This window comes from Mustelus asterias, chromosome 9, assembly GCF_964213995.1.
Source record: "Mustelus asterias chromosome 9, sMusAst1.hap1.1, whole genome shotgun sequence".
Classification (NCBI taxonomy): Eukaryota; Metazoa; Chordata; class Chondrichthyes; order Carcharhiniformes; family Triakidae; genus Mustelus; species Mustelus asterias.
The window spans coordinates 53,648,013-53,661,427 of record NC_135809.1 but is presented as its reverse complement, the minus strand read 5'-3'; the positions used below and the strand labels follow the sequence as shown (position 1 = coordinate 53,661,427).

Sequence of the window (13,415 nt, the reverse complement as noted above, 5' to 3'; positions counted from 1 at the left end):
TTATCAGCCCTGGGTCCATTAATGCCGGCACCCTGCCTGTGGCTTGATTTGGGGACTGGGGTGCCGCATGCCTGTTGCTGGCCTGAGTCTGCTACCGTCAATGCCCCGATGCAAACCTGCTCCATTCCTTGTGGTTTGATTCGGGAGCTGGGGCATTGTGCGCCTGTTGCTGTTGCTGGCATGGATCTGCTAGTGCCAGTGCCCGGTGCAAATCTGTTTGCCTGCTCAGCTTCATGTGGCTTGATCCATGTACCATAAACCTCAGCAGCTTCATCCCTCCTCATGTGGCCAAATGCTGTACCTCTCCCTTGCCTTCTGTCATGGTCTTGTGTGCGTGTGCCTCAACAAGTTCACAACAAGGTGAGTCTGAAAGAAAAGGAAAACAGGTTAGTTTTCACGTTCTTTCAGACTCACCATGCAGAGTCTGATTTGCTGCTGATATCAACAAATGCAAAAGTAATCAACCTCCAATCAGATGCCTAGCACACTGGCCTGCTATGGGGTCCCTCTGTTGTTCAGGGCCCTGTGCCCTGGAATGGTGTGTTTCATTCTAAATCCGCCTCTGGTTGGGAGGAAGTAGATCCAGTTGTCATTGTGCACACAAGAGCCAACAATGTAGACAGGACTAAGAATGAGGTTCTGTGGAATGAGTGTGAACAGCTACGGGCTAAATTAAAATGCAGAACAACAAGGCAATCTCTAAATGACTACCTGAGCCAAGTGGCTATTTGCCATGGAATCAATCAGTTAAGAAATAGCATAGAAAAGAAGCCCCCTCATAGCTGCAGTGTACAACAGAATATAAATCAAGAAATAATGGAAAAGTACTGCATTCATCATGGGTGAATTTAATCTTGATATAGCTTTTGGCATATAGGGGCTAACCAAATGCTCCACAAGACCACCCAATATGTAATGAGACAGGACTGGCTAATGATTTCATAGTCAAGGATCTTCTATAGAAGTGAGATAGACATGACAGAATTTCACGTTCAGTTTGAGGTGAGAACCTTGGATCTGAAACTAGTGTCTCATACTTGAATAAATGCAATTACAAAGTTATGAAGATAAAGATGGCTAAAGTGGCCTAAGAAATTACAGAAATTACATTAAAAGGTAAGATGAAAGTTAAGCAGTGGCAAACATTTAAAGAGGTATTTCATTATTCTGAACAAAGACATTCAATTTAGAAAGAAAGACTATGCAAAAGATGAATAATCCGTGACTAACAAAGTAAGTTAAGGATATTGTAAAATTGAAAGAAAAGGCATAAAATGTTGTGCAGGTTAGTGTTAGGCCAGTTTTAGAAACCAGCAAATGATGACTTAGCAGAAGAGGGAGAAAATAGATAATGAGAGTAAGTTAGCAAGAAATAGAGAAATGGACAGTAGGAGCTTCGACAAATATATATTAAAAACAGTTAAGAAAATGTTGATTCCTACAGAATGATACTAGGGAATTAATAATGAAAAGCGAGGAAATGGCAGAAACTTGGAATACATATCTTGTATCTGTTTTCAGGGTGAAAGACACTATCCCAATAATAATAGAAAATCAGGGAGCTAAAGGAAGGGAGGAATTTTAAAGAATCATAATCACTGGAAGAAAAGGTACTTGGCAAACTATGCAAAAGGTGCAAAAGGAGGCCATTCAGCCCATCAAGTCTGCACCAACCACAATCCCATCCAGGCCCTATCCCCATAGTCCCATGCATTTACCCTAGCTAGTTCCCCTGACACTAAGAGGCAATTTTGCATGGCCAATCCACCTAACCTGCACATCTTTGGACTGTGGGAGGAAACCGGAGCACCTAGAGGAAACCCACGCAGACACGGAGACAACGTACAAACACAGACAGTGATCCAAGCCGGGAATTGAACCCAGATCCCTGGTGCTGTGAGGTAGCAGTGCTAACCACTGTGCCACCATGCAGCCCACAACACTGCAGTGAAGTTAATGTGAAAATCCTCCAGTTGCCACGCTCTGGTGCCTGTTCGGGAACACTGAGGGAGAATTTAGAATGACTAAAGCATTTAACCAGCATGTCTTCTGGACTGTGGGAGGAAACCGGAGCACCTGGAGGAAACCTACCCAAGCAACTAATGGGACTAAAAGCTGACAGACTGCATCCTAGGATCATAAAGGAAGTGGCTGCAGAAACAGTGGATGCATTAGTCGAAATCTTTTTAGTTCTGGAAATGTCCCAGCAGATTGGAACACTGCAAATGTAACACCCTATTCATGAAAGGAGGGAATCAAAAAGCAGGACACTATACTAGCTTAATGTCGATAATTGTCAAAATATTGGTATCCATCATTAAGGAAGTAGCAGTTGCCCTTTTAGGAAATCATAATACAATCAAGCAGAGTCAACATGGTTATATGGAAGGGAAATCGTTTTTGATATATTTTGAAAATGCAAAGAGTAGGTTGAACCAGTAGATGTAGTGTACTTGGATTTATAAAAAACATTCAATATGGTGCCGTGTTAAAGGTCACTGGATAGATTAGAGCCCATGGTTTTGGGGGTAATATATTAGCATTGATGGAGGATTGGCTAAATTACAGGAAAAAGAGATGGAATAAATGGGTCATTTTCAGGTTGACAAACTAACTTCTGGGATGTCACAAGGATCAGTGCTGGAGCTTCAACTATTTATGATGCATATTAATGACTTGACCAAAGGAACCAAGTGTACTATCACCACATTTGCTGAAGATATGTGGGAAAGCAAGTTGTGGAAGACACAGGGGGGGCGATTCTCCTATCCCGCCGTGTTAAATTTCAATGTGGTGGGCCAGGAGAATCACATGTCAGCCGATTTGTGGAATTCCTGCGAGCGTTCGTGCCGCGATTGCGTCTCTCGGGCCCAGATTTCCAGCGGCATCTGCGTGGCACCGGAAATCAGCTGGGAGGCAGGGCTAATATTCAAATAGCCGTTAAAATACCATTTAAATGTAATTAGTGGGCCGGGGACTGAATTCTCCGGGCCCGCTAGCATCTGCCAACCCGCCAGGACTATTTCAGTCTGGCGAGATTTAGAGTAGCTCCCCACTTTTGGGGAACAAACGGGACAACCCCGCTGGAGTGAAGGGGGGGCAATCAGGGCCCCCCAGGGTGTTGGGCGGCAGAGGGTGGTGGCCCCTGGGCATGGGCACCCTGGCAGTGCCAGCCTGTGCCCCCTGGAACTGCCCGAGGGGCAAAGTGTCCAGCTCAGGGGGCACCTTGGCACTGCCTACAAGGCATGGGGTGGGGCCAGCTGGGGGTGATCCGTGGGGGTGAGGGGTCCCACAGCTACTCTGCATGCGAATCGGTCAGGTCTGGAGGGAGGCTGGCAATCAGAGCAGCCTGGGGGAGGGTGGTCAGCCTGGTGAGTCTGCCAGGTGGCATCCGCCGTGGGGGTGGGGGGGAGTTGTCACTGCTGGGGGCGGGGGGGGGGGCGCTCCGGGATGTGAGTGGAGGGGTCGGGGCTGGCCCGGGAATGGTTGTGGGGGCCGCGATTGGGCCGTTGGGGGTGCGGGCGTGGAGGGGCAGCACTGCGTGGGTCCCGAGCTGGCCAGCAAATTGCAGGCTGACAGTTTGGGGCCACTGCTCATGCGCAGAGGCCTGGAACTGTCGGCCTCTGGTGTGAATAGGCCCCGCCCCCCGAGCTTTTAATGATATTCCTGATTGGGACCTCTGCATTGCACAGAGTGTGGGAAATTCTTGTCTGAAGTCGTACTGAGAAAAACAGTGTGATTTACACCAGTTTTCCCGTGACACTTAGAATATTTTTGGGACAATCACGGCCACAAAGCCTGCTAAGGGATATAGATAGGTTAAGTAAGTGGGTAAAAATTTGTCAGATGGAATATAATGTGGAATAATGTGAGGTTATCCACTTTGGCAGGAAGAATAGAAAAGTAAAATATTATTTTAATTGAGAGAGACTATTGAATGTTGAGGTACAGAGAGATCTGGGTATCCACAAGTTAACATGTAGGTAGAGCAAGTAATTGGGAAGACAAATGGAATGTTGACCTTTATTGTAATGAGGCTAAAGTATAAAAGTAGGGAAGTTTTGCTACAAATTTACAGGATGTTGGTGAGACCACAATCAGAGTTTTGGTGTCCTTATTTAAGGAATTAATGCACAGTTTTGGTGTCCTTATTTAAGGAATGACATACTCGCATTGGATGCAAATTAGAGAATGTTCACGAGGATGATTTCTGGGACGAAGGTATTGATGACTTAGAAGGGAAGTTTAAGTAGGTTAGGCCTATACTCATTGGAGTTTAGAAAAATAAGAGGTAATCTTATTGAAACATACAATTCTGAGGAATGATGATTTGGAGATGCCGGCGTTGGACTCGGGTAGGCACAGTAAGAAGTCTCACAACACCAGGTTAAAGTCCAACATGTTTATTTGGTAGCACGAGCTTTCAGAGTGCTGCCCCTTCATCAGGTGAGTGGAGAGTTGGGTTCACAAACAGGGCATATATAGACACAGACTCAATTACAAGATAATGGTTGGAATGCGAGTCTTAACAGGTAATCAAGGTTTTACAAGTGCAGACAATACAAGTGGAGAGAGAGTTCAGCACAGCTTAAAGAGGTGTGAGTTGTCTCAAGCGGCAGACAAGTCAGACAACTGCGTTCACCTGATGAAGGGGCAGTGCTCCGAAAGCTCGTGCTACCAAATAAACCTGTTGGACTTTAACCTGGTGTTGTGAGACTTCTTGTTCTGAGGTGTTTAACAGGGTTGATACTGAGATGATATTTCCCCTTGAAACATCTAGAACCAGCAGGCATAGTTTCAGAATGAGTGGTCACCCATTTAAACAAATATGAGGAATTTATTTGCTCAAAAGGTCATGAATATTTGGAATTCTTTGCTCTCGAGAGAGGCTCGTCATTGACTGACTTCAAGCTGAGATATCCAGGTTCTTGATCTATCAGGAATTTGGGTGGCACGGGGGCACAGTGGTTAGCACTGCTGTCTCATAGTGCCAGGGACCAGGGTTCAATTCCCAGCTTGGGTGACTGTGCGGAGTCTGCACGTTCTCCCTGTGTCTGTGTGGGTTTTCTCCAGGTGCTCCGGTTTCCTCCCATAGTTGGAAAGACACGCTGGTTTGGTGCATTGGCCATGCTAAATGCTCCCTCAGTGTACCTGAACAGGTGCCGGAATGTGGCAAGGATGGGATTTTCACAGTAACTTCATTGCAGTATAAGCCTACTTGTGACAATAAATCAATAAAAAAGGGTTATGGAGAACCGGCAGGAAAGTGTTGAGGACAACATCAGATTGGCCATGATCTTATTGAATGGCAGAGCAGGCTTAAGGGGCCCTTGCTATTTCTAAAGTTCTGCAGTATGAAGAGTTTTGGATGATATGTAAAACAGGTCCTCACCTTTTCAGATATAAAAATATCCCAATTTGAAGAAGAGCATGAGAGCTTTCCCTGCATGCTGGCCAATATTTATCCCTCAACCAACATCACTTTTTTTTAAAACATGCATCTCATTGCTATTTGTACAACATTGTTGTATGGAAATTTGCTGTCATCAAGCTCTTAAATTACGAGAGTAACTCAAAAGTACTTCATTGGTTGAAAAGTGCTTTGGGGTGTCCTAGGGTGGTGAAAGATTGCTATTTAAAAATGCAAGTTGTGTTTTTTAAACTCTGGAAAGTTTCACCTGGAAAGTTAAATCATTATGATCACCTAACTCATTTCCCATGAGCAGGCCTGTTGTGGATATTCACAAGATTATTCACAGTAAAAATAAATGGTGGATAAAATAAATAATTTGAATTTTAGGATAAAACTTTATAGAAATAAATAGATTTTAGTAAAAACGTTTTTAAGAGATCGTTGAGCATGAAGGAATTAAACACTTACAATTAATCAAATATACTTTTTGTATGACCCTTCACTGTAATCTTTGTTATTTTTATCCTGCACAAACTTTTGTGGTATTTTTAGGACAGGAAATTGTTAGTATTTTTCTGAAATGTATTTATTCCGTAATTTTTCTTTCAGTAAAACACTAGTCTTAATTCACAGGCTAGGCAACATTTTAGTTGTAAATAATACGAAGTGAATTCAAAATATTTTGGAAATGCATAGATTTATAATTAGCAATGATGTTTTTGCACCCTGTGATATTTTACTTTTTTAAAAAACATAGCTATTAGTAGTGTACAATGAACTGTCTCCAAATACAGCTGACTTATTTTGAATGTTAAGTTACCTGTACAAGTTTTCTTATTTTAAAGTCATAACTATTGTGAGATATGGTGATTTTTTTTCATAGGAAGGCGTTGTGAGATGTGGTGGATGACACTGCATTTTAGATGAAACTTTAACATAACACATTATCCATTTATAGGGTATGATAGATGAGTACTACAATTATGTTTGTTCGATCATAGAAGAAATTCTATTTGTCATATAAGACAAATGTGAATATTTTGTCTTTTAATAATGTATTTATTTGGAGGATTTGCTGTTTGGATATAGGTACAATACACATTTTAATTTTCAAGTATGTGCTAAGTATTGTTTTTAATCATTGGCAAATTGCATGTTTTATCTTTAACATACCGTATTCCAAAAGTGCACTTAAGTTGGTGCAGTTTTGTCACAGTGCAATGAGAATGCCCCGGGTTCCTGTAGTAGTCACAAATAAATGTTCATAAAAATTTTCGCCTGATTATTTCTAATAAAACCATGCTCATTCTTTCAGAATGTATTTATGATTTTTTATTTCTAAAGCCACCAAAGGAAATCATCACATTTTCAGTGACTGGAACTCTCCTCCTGAAAAGATCCGTGGATGCCAGAACAATTGTAGCTTTCAAGTGATAGGTGCATTTCTGGTAGTCCTCTATCAGAGACTATGGAGCAAATGAGTAATTGGGGTTGAGGTGCATATTTTACCAAATGGTAGACTCGGCTTCATTGGCCTGTTCCTTTGACATTGGTTGGTACATATAAAACCGAGGTTGATTCTTGCCCTGGTATGATCTAAATAAAATCTTCCAAAAGTTTGGATTTTCAGTTAATTTTGTTGCCTTTTTCCTTATCTGCATTAAATTCTGCACATATTTTATACATTAGCACATGATGGGCTATCATGATGCACATGATTTTTGCTTAAACTGTGCAATTCAGTACTGTGAAAATTCTGGCAAGGAGGATTTCCTGTCATTAGTTATAGAATCATAGAAACCCTACAGTGCAGAAGGAGGCCATTCGGCCCATCGAGTCTGCACCGACCACAATCCCACCCAGGCCCTACCCCCACATATTTACCCGCTAATCCCTCTAACCTCCACATCCCAGTACTCAAAGGGGCAATTTTTAACCTGGCCAATCAACCTAACCCGCACATCTTTGATCTTTGGTTATGGTTGCATATGGAATCCCAGAACCAACCTGTTCCAGGGCGCTGTAAAAGAGTTGATCCAAAATCTTTCAATACGTTATTGTATCCCAAATTCATGCCTATGGTTGAATTCCTCCAATCAGATTTCTACCCCTGCCACAGTAACAAAACAGTTCTTATCAATGTCACAAATGACATCCTATATGACTGTGACATAGACAAAGTATCCTTCTTGATTTGTCTGCAGCCTTTGACATGGTTGATGACTCAATCTTCCTCTCCATCATCATCCAACTGACAGAAACTGCACTTGCTTGATTTCATTATTGTCTATCTAATCGTAGCCACAGAACTGACACCAATAGCTTCTCTTCTTGCTCCAGCAGTTAACTCTGGTGTCATCCAAAGATTTCTTCACGTCTCCTATTTCTCAACTACATGCTACACCTCAGCAATGTCATCCAAGGGAGTCAGTTTTCACATGGATACTGATGACACTCGGCACCACCACCCCTCTCAAACCCTCCAATGTCTCTAAATTATCAGACAACTTATCTGACATGGCTGGGCAGAAGTTTCCTTACATCAAATATTGGAAAGACTGAAACCATTGTCTTCCTTCCCCACCAAACACTCCATACCCATACCAACAATTCCAAGTCTTTCCCTGGCAACTGTCTGAGGCTGACTCCGGCTATTCGTGAACTTATATTTGATTCCTAGGTGATTCTCTGTCATTGCCAGTTTCTGTCCCTGCTCAGCTCTTCTCCATGCCTTTGTTAACTCTGTCCCTATTCCAATGCATTCTTGGTCACTCTCCTACATTCTATCCTCTGTAATGCAAATTTGGTACCATTCAAAACTCTGCTGCTCATGTCCTTGCATCAAATCCTGTTCACCCTTGTGGCTGCTGAGGTTCCCAGTTAAACAGCATCCTGGTTTGATAATTCTCATTTTTTATTTCGAATTCCTCCATAGCCCTTTTGTCCCTCTCTTATCTCTAAGCTCCTTCAGTCATGCAACGCAGCTGTTGAAAATTAAAATTGGGGATGCTCCAGCCTTTTGCTGCCTAGGCTCTAAGGTCTGGAATTTGCTTCCTACACCTCTCCATTTGGTACCGTACTTTCCTCCTTTAAGTCATTCCTTAAAACCTACCTCTCTGACCAAGCTTTGGGTCACCTGAACTAATATCTCTTATGTGACTCAATGTCATATGCTGTTTTATAATGCTGCAGTAAAACGCCTTGCAATGTTTTATTACAATAAAAGCACTATATAAATTCAAGTTTTAGTTATTGAAACTATGTGTAGTGATAGCTATTCTTGTTCAAGGCTTCATTTTGTGTTTGCTTTGAAATGCATAGCAACATCTGTAGGATGCATTAGGTTGCAAAGGGCTGTCAGGGTTTTACTTTTGGACTATTGGGCAGAAGTAGTTTTCAGGCATAATGTCTACTGTAATTTTCTACTGGTGTTTAACTGTATTAGCTCCGCCCCTAACAGGACTGTGGGAGTCCCTGCACCAGATGGATGGCAGCAGTTAAAGTAGCCAGCTCATGACCACCTTCTCAATCGCTTCTCGGCCTTTTGGCTAAGATCAAGTGTAGTATGGTCGGCCGTACTTGGTTGAGGTCATTAGGTTACACTGAAGCTTCATATGTTTCATATGAAGCAATTTTTTAAAGCGGCATCTTGGCCTTTTGGCTAAGATGCAAATGAGCTCAAGTCTTGGAGGAGGAACCTCCCCCTTCTCCAATCAGCTTGGCTCATGTAGATCAGGCCCAGGACAGGGTGGTTTGGTCGCTCGCCATGTCTCATCAGCCTGGATCTGAAATGTCTCAACTTGTTGAGACTCTGAATTGGATTTGATTTGATTGAATTGGAAAAGTATTTTAAAAAAGGGCAATTCATGTTGGGTATATGCTGGCTATGCCAAGGATGCCCATGTCCCAAGAAAAACATTAAAAAAAGACAGTCAAAGATATGTTGGCTTCAATAATGAGAATGAATTGCTATCAAAAACTAACCAGTTGATCTTAATTTATGTCGAATTAGCCGCACGCTGCTTGCCATGCGCTGTACTCTCGCTCTCTCTCCCCCCACCCACGTGCTTCTTGCCATGCGCTGTATTCTCTCTCTCCCCCCCACCCGCCCGCCTCTTGTTCGCGCGATTCTTGCCATGCGCTTTCCTCTCCCCTTCCCTTCACGTGGGTCTTGCCATGCGCTGGTTTTCCCGCTGGCTGCTCGCGCTTTCACCGTTGGGGTTTGCGCCCCGCCGCTGTCGGCTAGCAGAGCGGCCAGTCAGGATTCGAGTTCCTCTGCGGCTGAAAGGATGGAGCAGCAAATGGACAAGATGGTGGAGGCCCGCGTTAAGAGGAGCACAACTGGTTCGGCGGATGAATAAATCCTGGTGGAGTGAAGTGGAAGTGGGTGCGGGTGTGCTCTGACCCTGACCCTCACACTGAAACCATAACGGGGAAGCCGAATGGTGACGAATGTGGCCCCAGAGTAGATGGGAATGGGTGAAGATACCATGGTGGACTCGGGTGCAGGCTGATATGCTCGGTGACTTTATTATCAGAAACACTTTGCAGGCAGGCTGATGATAAACATCCGGCTGGACCGTTTTTCTGTCAAAGTTCACTGCCTTTGGTGATAAATGTAGACATTTGAAAGAAGGAAGAAAGTCGGGATATAACCAGGAGAAGATTCTTGAAAAGAGGCATTTTTATGACCCTCATTTTGTGACTGAAGCCTGAGATTTAAAACATGAAATGAAAAAGTTGTCAATGGTTGTTTCACACACCATTCCCCACCCAAACCAATAGCCATAGTGGTAACCAATAACCACCAATCTCAAACGGTGGTGTGTTGGTGTACTCCAAGGTAATTCAAATAATTCTTGATTCTGGCTAGAAGGGAAATACCATATTTGAACAATAAAACCATATCATCTTGCAGTTTCTTTTGTCACTGTATGGAGAACTTGGAGAGAACAAAGTACATGCAGCAGAGACCGATTATTGCTAATAATTGCTGGCGCAATCAATCAGTTGTCATAGATTCTGAGTGTCGAAAGTAAACCAAGAGAGATGATCTCTGGACCAGAAAGGTAGGTGGCTGAGTCTTATGCTCATTTTGACTTTATGTTCTGTTAACACACATACCATGATTTTGAACATGATTATGTTCAAAATCATGAAGATGGGATGGAAAAGATGCAAGCAATTAAAGAGTCAAAAAGAGGAGACAAAGATAAAAGATTAAATATAAGAGATTGAGAATAGTGATTGAAAGAAGTTATGAGGCTGTGGCATTCGCTTTGTAGTTTAGTGGTTCGGCCACAAATTCTTTAACAAGTGATCCTCATACTTCTAATCTGAGGCAGAGTTCAAATTCAATCCAATGATTTGTTGTAGGTGTGGTGTCGTGATTGGTGTTATGTTGGTGTAGTGATTCAAGTTAAGAGGGGCCAGGTTTTAGAAGCAACAGTAGCATTAAGTGAAATCTAAATGTCATTAAGTACCATTATAATTTACTTTTGTTCACTTTTATTTTAAAAACAATTATGTGGCTCAAATCAAGTGCCTGAATATTGGATCAGGCCCACTAAAGTCAATTTAGATCGCCTGAGGGTTTCCTCTTCATATTCCATTGGTTGTAAAGCACTTTGGGGTGTTCTGAAGTGTGAAAAGTGCCATATAAGGTCAAGTATTTCTTACAGATCTATATTGAGCTCTGCCTGTGGTTTTAGAGAATCACTGTTCAGGATTCCCTGTATGTGCCACCAGTTCTGTTCTGTAAGATATTTTATGTGTTCAGGTGATGTAGGTGTGACTGGTGAGGCCAACACTTACAATTGCATCCTTAATTCCCCTTGAGAAGGTGACGATGACTATGATGAAGGCACACCCACTGTGCTGTTCAGAAGGGAGATCTAGGATTTTGACCCAGTGATGTATGACATATATCATACATGGTATGTGACAGGGGCCAAACATATTGGGGGCAGTTTTCCCCAGAAAAATTCTAAGTGTTGAATTTGTGTAAAAATTGGAGTAAATCACATTGTTTTTTTCAGTGGGAGTTTCAAAATGAATCTCCCACTGAAAAAACCAACGTGATTTACTCCAGTTTTTACACAAATTTGACACTTAGAATTTTTCTGGGGAAAATTGCCCCCAATATGTTTGCCCCTGTCACATACCATGTATGATATATGTTTCAAAATGAATCTCCCACACATTGTGCATTGCAGAGTGCACTAGAATGAATCAGTCCAAAAACCATTCCCGCTGGAGAGGCTGGCAGCATAGTGTTGAGCGGGCCACTGTGCAAACGCTGATCTGTCAGTGCCAAGATTGGCACATGCGCAGTGGCACCTGTCTGTTGGCCTCCCAATTGCTGGCCAGCTCGATCGCTGGCCAGCCCTGCGACCCCTGCATCACCGGCCATGCAACCCCTCCACGGCCCAATCGCCGGACCCCAAAACATGCCCAGGCCAGCCTCAACCCCCCCCCCCCCTCACGGCCCCTAGCCCGCTTTGATATACTGTTCCCCCCGCAGCCCCGATCTCCTGATCCCCACCTCACCTGCCCCCTATGCAACCCAGACTCCCCCAGCAGGCAGGCAGAACCCCCACCCCTCTCGCCACCCTGATGATCAGCCCAGCCCCATTATGCAGCTCCTCCTTGGCACCGTCTGCTGCCCGATGCCCCTTGGATAATGGCACATCGCTCCTTAGGCAGTGCCAGTGTGCCCAAGCTGGTACTGCCAAGGTAGCAATGCCCAACTGGCACCCCTGGCGCCCAACCATCTGTGGGGCCTCAATTGCCCCCTCCTTTCATTTCAGCGGGGTCAAGCCGCCAGCTCCCCGCAAATGGGGAGCTATACTAAACCCCACTCGAGTGAAATACTCCTGGCCTAGGGGGCGGCATGAAAGGCTAGCAGGTCTGGAAACTTCCGTCCCAGACCCAGTATTGAGATTCAAATTGTATGTAGATACCAATTTAAATAAATTATGCAGCTCCATGCCAATTTCTGGCGTGGAGCTGACGGCGCTGGAAATCTGGCTGCCAGAGATGCGCAGAGGCTTTGGTGCGCAGAGGCTTTGGTGCCCAGCGAGCAGCCAAAGAAACAGCCTCCTCAAGTCTCCCGGCCCGCTGTGCTCAAAGCATACTTATTTGTTTTCGGGAGCACCTTTTTCATTCTCACTGCCTCCTTTATTAGGTGATGTATGAATCATAGAATCCCTACAGTGCAGAAGGAGGCCATTCAGCCCATCAAGCCTACACAGACAACAATCCTACCAGGCCCTATCCCCATGTATTTACCCTGCTAGTCCTCTTGACACTAAGGGGTAATTTAGCATGGCCAATCTACCTAACCTGCACATCTTTGGACTGTGGGAGGAAACTGGATCACCCGGAGGAAACTCATGCAGACATGGGGACAACATGCAAACTCCACACCGACAGTGACCCAAGGCCTGAGTTGAACCCGGGTCTCTGGTGCTGTGAGGCAGCAGTGCTTGCCACCGTGCCGCCCTGCGGTACCTTCTTTTAGGTGGGACTCTGACTTCTAGGCATTCAGTCATAATCCCACAGATGGTGGCTTCGCACCTTGGCTCCTCAGCCAAGCACATACACCAAATGTCTGAACCTGCGGTTCCTCTCGTCCTGAGCAGGATTACTAGTGCAACAACATTTTTTATCATCAGTAGGGTAAAACCAATCTGTCTCAGGATGGTCTAAACCCCGCTCACGTTCCTTGTATTTGTGTTGATTTTTTTTAGGGTCTCCTTCTTTAGATAAATATGGTAGCACATTAAACTTTTTAATTTGGAATCTGCTGAAACACTCATTCATGCTTTCATAAGAACATAAGAACTAGGAGCAGGAATAGGCCATCTGGTTCCTCAAGCCTGCTCTGCCATTCAGTAAGATCATGGCTGATCTTTTTGTGGACTCAGCCCCACTTACCTGCCCGCTCACCATAACCCCTAATTCCTTTACTGTTCAAACACTTATCTATCCTTGCCTTAAA

The 13,415-nt window shown here is 43.9% G+C and overlaps 1 non-coding gene across 1 annotated transcript; it reads left to right on the top strand.

Annotated features, from left to right (window-relative positions):
* The first annotated feature begins 8,941 nt into the window (after positions 1 to 8,941).
* On the top strand, positions 8,942 to 9,133 carry LOC144499388 (U2 spliceosomal RNA). The gene has a single exon (XR_013498849.1). It is a non-coding gene; the product is annotated as a U2 spliceosomal RNA (small nuclear RNA).
* The last annotated feature ends 4,282 nt before the right edge of the window (positions 9,134 to 13,415 follow it).